Source organism: Quercus lobata, chromosome 4 (assembly GCF_001633185.2).
Source record: "Quercus lobata isolate SW786 chromosome 4, ValleyOak3.0 Primary Assembly, whole genome shotgun sequence".
NCBI classification, from domain to species: Eukaryota; Viridiplantae; Streptophyta; class Magnoliopsida; order Fagales; family Fagaceae; genus Quercus; species Quercus lobata.
The window spans coordinates 51,343,186-51,349,699 of NC_044907.1; the positions used below are offsets into that span (position 1 = coordinate 51,343,186).

Below are 6,514 nucleotides of genomic sequence, written 5' to 3' on the forward strand. Positions count from 1 at the left end.
TTATAGTTTTATGCTATAACCAATTTTATAATTAAACTTTGTCCTCTATATATACTAGTGTTTAACCCGCGCAATGCGCGGGATCGTTTTACATATTAATGAACTTTGCATTTAACATAAACTTATCATACTTCTACTACATATATTCAAACTTTAATAACATAGTATATTTAAGCATATAGTGTCCAATACCTAAAACTATATACATTAAGCTGTTATGAATATGGGGACATACATGTTCAGGCATGTGGGTCAATGGTGACAGAGGAGCAGCCCCATGCTATGTTAATACCGTTGGTACCCGAAAGTATAGACTTAAAGTTGGTACATAAAAGGGGGAAAAGGAAAGATGTAAGGAAACAAAAAATTTAGAAAAGGAAGTATATATTTTCATTCTTTAATTTGTAACCATCTATGTATATTAGTTGAGGTTGACTGAACTGTTTGTAAATCCTCCAATAATTATTCATCAGTGACAAACAAATTGTCATAATAAGAACAATAATTGATGGTGACTTTGCTTTTTCCTAATTTTAAATGTCTTTTTCTTGGCACATTATTTAATTGCAGCTTAATGGTAAAACAAATAAACCAAACATAAAGATGATCAACACATAAACACCCTAAGAGCATTCACATCAGTTGGTTGGATAATATGAAGTTATCATCAAAGAATAGCTGCAAGGCTGTCATAGCAATAGAAATTTCACAAACTATAAACAAAAAATTAACCAAAAGATATTAAGATGATACCACTACAAACCTGTCAATTTAATAGCAATTACATTCATTGTTTTATTATTGAAAATTCACCCACCAGCAACCATAAAATTACAACAACAAAATACATTTTCTACAATTGTCTACCATTAAAATAAAAGTTTAAAGTAGCTAACCCTAGTAATTATGCAGATAGGGTGAAATATTGACTAAAATCTATGAAATAATCAACTTTGTATAAATAACATTACACTTTCAGATTTCAAAGTTCCACAATTTCAATCCCTCTTTAAAAATAGTAGAACAGGTAGGAGGGAAAACAAAAACTGAAAATTAAATTGAATTTTGTAGTTGCTATTTTTCCTCCTTCAATTTTTCTTCTTCTTTGATGCATTTTGTTTAGTAGCATTGTTTCGTTTGCGAAGCATTTGAATAAGCATGCTATCATCTTCTCATTTTCCATCTTCAGCAGGTTTATAAGCTACAAATAGAGAATTGCTGTGAGAATCAACATGATATTTTCTTTCATAGTAGTTAATTTTCTCAAAAGCTAAACAAACAAAAATATTTAAAAAAAAAAAAAAATCAAGCTAAATTATATTATTTTCAAGCTTGCACAGCCCCAAATCTTGCAAACAGAAAATGGTAATTCTCTTGTCTTTCTAATTGAAATTACCTCTGCTTATATCTCTGCAAGTTCTTTTACAGTCTTAGATACAAATTTCTCAGTCGCTTTGTCAAACGAAATGAATGTTGTTGAATCGGTTTTACTTTCTACTTGGACATGTATCCTATACTTGTTTCAGTTGCAAAGTTGTTAGTATAATGTATATTTATATTATGTGTGCATTTGTAAATTTACAAATAGTTTTTCTCGTTTACCTTTGATACCTTTGTCTCTAAGTTCCACTCCAAGTCCTCTATTTAAGATATTGATTTTCCATTATGCAAGGAAAGTTCTCCATCCTGTACTTCACGTGGTCTCCTTGGTATAATTTGTGTAACATTAATGTCCATTGTGGTGTTCAATCTATGCATCACCATTTGACATGTTTTTCTGTTAGTTTGTTGAATATTTAATTTTCTTATATTAAAAAAAAATAAAAAATAAAAAAAAGAAGAAGGAAATAGCATGGCAGTAGTTACTTCCATTATAATTTAACCCCCCAAAATTATATCAAGATTTTTCCAAAAAGCATTTTATTTACATGTTGCAAGGGCAAAACCGAAACAAAAGAGAGACTACTACACATTGATGGGTGACTGTAAGACCAATTTCTTAATGCAATCTTAAGTAACAGGTTAGAAATTAAGGATTGTTTGTCAATAGATCATGCCTACTGTCAAATTGTAGTACATTTTCAAACTATAGTAAGACCAAGCACCAAAGTTTACTAAAGACATATAACCCCTCTATTTATGATAATTTTCATTACATAAGATTAAAGGTGGATTATAATATTCAAAATATTACCTACGGCCATCAAAAACTCATACTCTAAGAAATGATAATATGTATTTGTACAATGATAATCTATTCTTCATGGTTAGGATTAGTTGCATTTTGTCAAGTGGAATGTTCAACAACAATTGCTGGTCTTCTATTGTTTTCTCTTCACATTTAAGTGCCAAAAAGAACTTAAAAAGAAAATACATGGGAATATAGACATTATCCGTCACCAACAACTTTATTATACCCCTGTTTTGTCCTCTATATTCAACACTTATAAGAGGCATTAAAAAAGCTCAATAAATCTTCATGCTGGTCATGCCAATATGCACTAAAAATATGAAATAAAATAACATTTTAAAATAAGATAAGTTTGAAGAAACAATTAACAGAAATAATAGAAGTCCTATACACAAATAGAAAGAAGTACAAAGTATGCTATATAAGAAGGGTGAAAAAGAATTAAAAGTTTAAAACCTGTGTTAATGACAGATTGTTGTAGACAATAAAGGCTATCCTGCAAAGAAGATTAGCCAGCCGCATTGGGTCTACCAATCATGTTGAAATTGCATCCTTTGTTGGTAACACTTCTGATTCTCTACTGTCTCATTGCCTCCCTACTCTTTGCTCTCTACATAGATTGAAATATAAATAACACAAACAAAAACAATAGACACCAATCATAACTCTAAAACAAAGAAAGAACTGATGAGGTATCCAAAAAAAAAAAAAAACTTGAGGAACATTAATAGGTCCATGCCAATTAAAAATAACTGATGTCCACACCGTAATAATTCCACACAATCCAGGGGCTCCAACAAAAGGCAAACACAAATAGAGAAACCAAGATTTTGAATCAGGAATTTAACAAAAAACCAAAGGCACGAATTTAAAAATGCTCATTACGGAAAAATAAATCTACAAAATTTATATAAAAAAAAGAAACTAATTATAATCAATTCAATGTTAAATATTTACTCAGAGGAGTTTGAATATGTACTAAATGATGAAGGCCGTGACATAAATTTATATGAAAATGTCTTTATATTGTAAATTAGAGATAAAAGGAGGGAAAGAAACACCTTAGGAGGCTTGATGTCAAAGTTTTCATATAGTTCATTGCAGAGAGTTCATCTGCCTCTCAAATCTCTTGTAAACCACTTATGCTAGTGTATGATTCTAATAGAGCCATCTCAATCGACTCGGACATAGCTAAGACACTAAAACACTAATCAGCCTTAACATTGCAAGTAAAGTTGTGGCCCACTCTTAGAAGATATTTCTTCAGGGAGTAAGAAAATCAATTATGACTGTTCTGCCTATTAAAGTTTCTCAACAAAGTAACAAAATAAAAGCATGAGATGTTTCAATATTAATGGTTTGAAAGTATATTTACATTTTTGGTGAGCTAACAATAAAGAATTAGATAAAGGAAACTAAATGTTACATACCTATTTCTACACCCCCTGTTCTGCAAAATGCCAGAATAGCCATTAAGATTGCAAATTGTTCACTTTGAAATGGCTGGCTTTGCAAAGTAACCCACAATTCAACCAATAATAGTCAAATTCACAAATTCACAAATTCTTGGGAGCATATCACACTCTTAAAATACAAATTGACTTTAGAAACCAATAATAGTCAAACTAAAAGCCAAATATCTAATGTTGAATTGGCTTTACAAATTTACTTTAAAAGTCAAATTGATTTTAAAACTGAATAAAAGTTAAAACGATTCAAAAAAAAAATCTAATGTTGGCCTTGCCATTGCCATCTACCCCATCAATCTCTGCTAAGCATTTAAAACAAAAGCACACCCAAACATAACTCTAAATGTTAACAAAAAGAATATATCAAGTATTGAGCACACACTTTACACTAAATTTTTTTGATGATATTATTCTTTCTTGAAACTTGATTATCCAATCAGTAGCTGTAATTTCTAAATTTGTCATAGTTCTATTTTCTGCTAGGCCTTTCCTAAACACATCTATTTTCAATAGGGCGATACTCCCAGTGCTATTAAAAAAAAAAAAAAAGAAGTAATGATGATATTTTGAGACCAAAGAATTCAAAGAAAAATACTAAAACCCATCTTTTTTTAAACTGTTTTTGTTTAAAGTTTTTTTTAATCAAACATTAACAAATGATAAAGAGATACAAATTAAGAAAAAGCAACAAAGGAAAATTAGGCTGGCCTGACCTTTATATTTAATCAAGTAGCTCTTCTTGAATAGCTACCAACTGTCTTATTAGCCAGAGCAGAGATGATAGATCTACATTAGCACGTGAGGGAAAAAAAGTCATTGAAAATACAAAATTACTGAGAAGCAACAATGTAAATGAGGCCCTCGAAAATTTGGCATATTTATGAATTATTAGTACTTGACAGGAAAAACTCAGCGAATCTGAATTTCAACAAAAAATGAAAGGGTAAAAAGGTTTTTTAAACTGACAGAAGAGAAAGATGAAAGATAGACACACACCAAACAAATAACCAAAAAAAGCGATGAAGATGTGAAATAAGAACTGAAATTAATGATTACATAATCATCACAAATAGAAATTCAAATCCTTCAAAACCAACATAATGTAATAATTGAGCTACACTGAATAGTAAAATTTCACAAAAACAAATAAGCCAAAATTAATTGCAAAGAAAGATGAAGAGAGACTATAAAAGAAGCGGATGCAAACATTGTAATATGGTTTGAGTTGCAAAAAATTTGAAAGATTGTTTTACTTTTTAATAAGCTATTGCCTATTTCCAATATGATGACGGTAAAGAATTTGGCTTCCATTAGCCAAGGATATATATAAATAAATATTTAAAGCACATCAAACAGTAAAACTTAAAGCAAAATTTACATTATATTTTGTAAATAAAACATAATAGTTCAATGTCATATGACCAGTGACTTTTATGAATAAGTAAACTTAGTATATATTTACACCCATTCAAAATAACAGAAACAGCCAATAGCCTAAGGTAAATTGTAATTGCCAACTTCTAAATTTTAGTATGTATTTAGTGCTTCAATCAAATGTTTGATACCCCTTTGCAGCTTCAGTTTTGTGGTCATGCCACATTGGCTGCTGCACATACAATCTTTGTAAGTATTCTACAGTATGAAACTCAAAGAAAAAGAGGTGTGCTCCAACCAAACATGATCTACTAAATGAATTACAAACAATTTCTGTCAATTTAATAGTAATTACATTCATTGTTTTATAAATGAAAATTCACCTACCAGCAACCATAAAGTTACAACAACAAAAATACATTACACTTTCAGATTTCAAAGTCTTACAATCCAATCTAACCAACAACACAAATATACATCAGAATTGAATTTCACACCAAATCCACAAAACAAAATCAATTATAACCCAAACACCTTAGGTTTTACGAATCAAGTTTGTACCCATATAAAATTATATATATGGCAAGCCACAATATCTGAAACTTGAATTAATATATCACATACATCAATCACAGTACACAGATTTATCGAACAATAGTTCTTAAACGAAATTATGCAGGAAAATTCCTGCAGAAATTTGAACAATCAATCTTCACAACAAAGCACCAAAAGGGGAAAAATGAACACAGAGAATTAATGCATATATTTCGTCCAATTTTCACAACAAAGCACTCAAAAAAGGTAGAATGAACAAACAGAAATGATGCGTACCTTTCATCAGAATAGCGCCAATCTCTAACTCCGTATCACAAAACCTATGGGGCGTTTGATCGTATTTAGCTTTGACGGATGCCGATTGTGATGCTCTAAGTCCGGCAGGGTATGGCAGTGGCCGGCCATACGAATATCCACTGGTTCACAGAGTCTGAAGAGAAGATCAATAGGGTTTTAATCGCTAAATAGATCTAGAATATTCCGTAAATTGACGGAAACAGGAGAAACTTATCCCGAAATCACAGAGAAGTTTCAAAACGAATCAAAACAACAAAAAATCATAGAAAGAAGGAGAGGGAGAGGGAGAGAGAGAAGAACGTACCTGGAAAACTCAAAAGGGGATAGCGATGATCAATCGAATCTCCACTGTGGCGCAAGTCTTTCTTTTTTTTTCTTTTCTCGTAGTGGAGTTTGATGTGAAAAGATCGCCTCTATCGTAGAATGGCTAGGGTTTTTTTTAGAGAGAAAAAAAGTTAAGAAGACTGATGTGCAGAGAGTAGGAGGTTTTGTGCAGAACAGATTCATATGGGGATTCAAAATAGTAAGTTAGAAACGGTTTGAAAGAATTAAGGAAAGTAGCATCTCGAGTTTTTAAAACTCGAGATCCATATTAGAACTCGAGTGCTAAAGACTCGCGTTGCGAGTG

General features: G+C 31.0%; 1 long non-coding RNA gene across 2 annotated transcripts; it reads right to left on the reverse strand.

Annotated features, from left to right (window-relative positions):
* Nucleotides 1–604: 604 nt before the first annotated feature.
* LOC115983493 lies at nt 605–6,298 on the reverse strand. Of its 2 annotated transcripts, XR_004090077.1 has the most exons (7): nt 6,191–6,298; nt 5,866–6,019; nt 4,374–4,446; nt 2,648–2,801; nt 1,603–1,750; nt 1,397–1,511; nt 605–1,201 (listed from the first exon to the last, which is right to left on the reverse strand). It is a non-coding gene; the product is annotated as an uncharacterized LOC115983493 (long non-coding RNA). The 2 variants fall into 2 exon arrangements; XR_004090078.1 differs by lacking the exons at nt 1,397–1,511; nt 1,603–1,750 and having other exon boundaries at nt 6,191–6,297.
* Nucleotides 6,299–6,514: the final 216 nt, after the last annotated feature.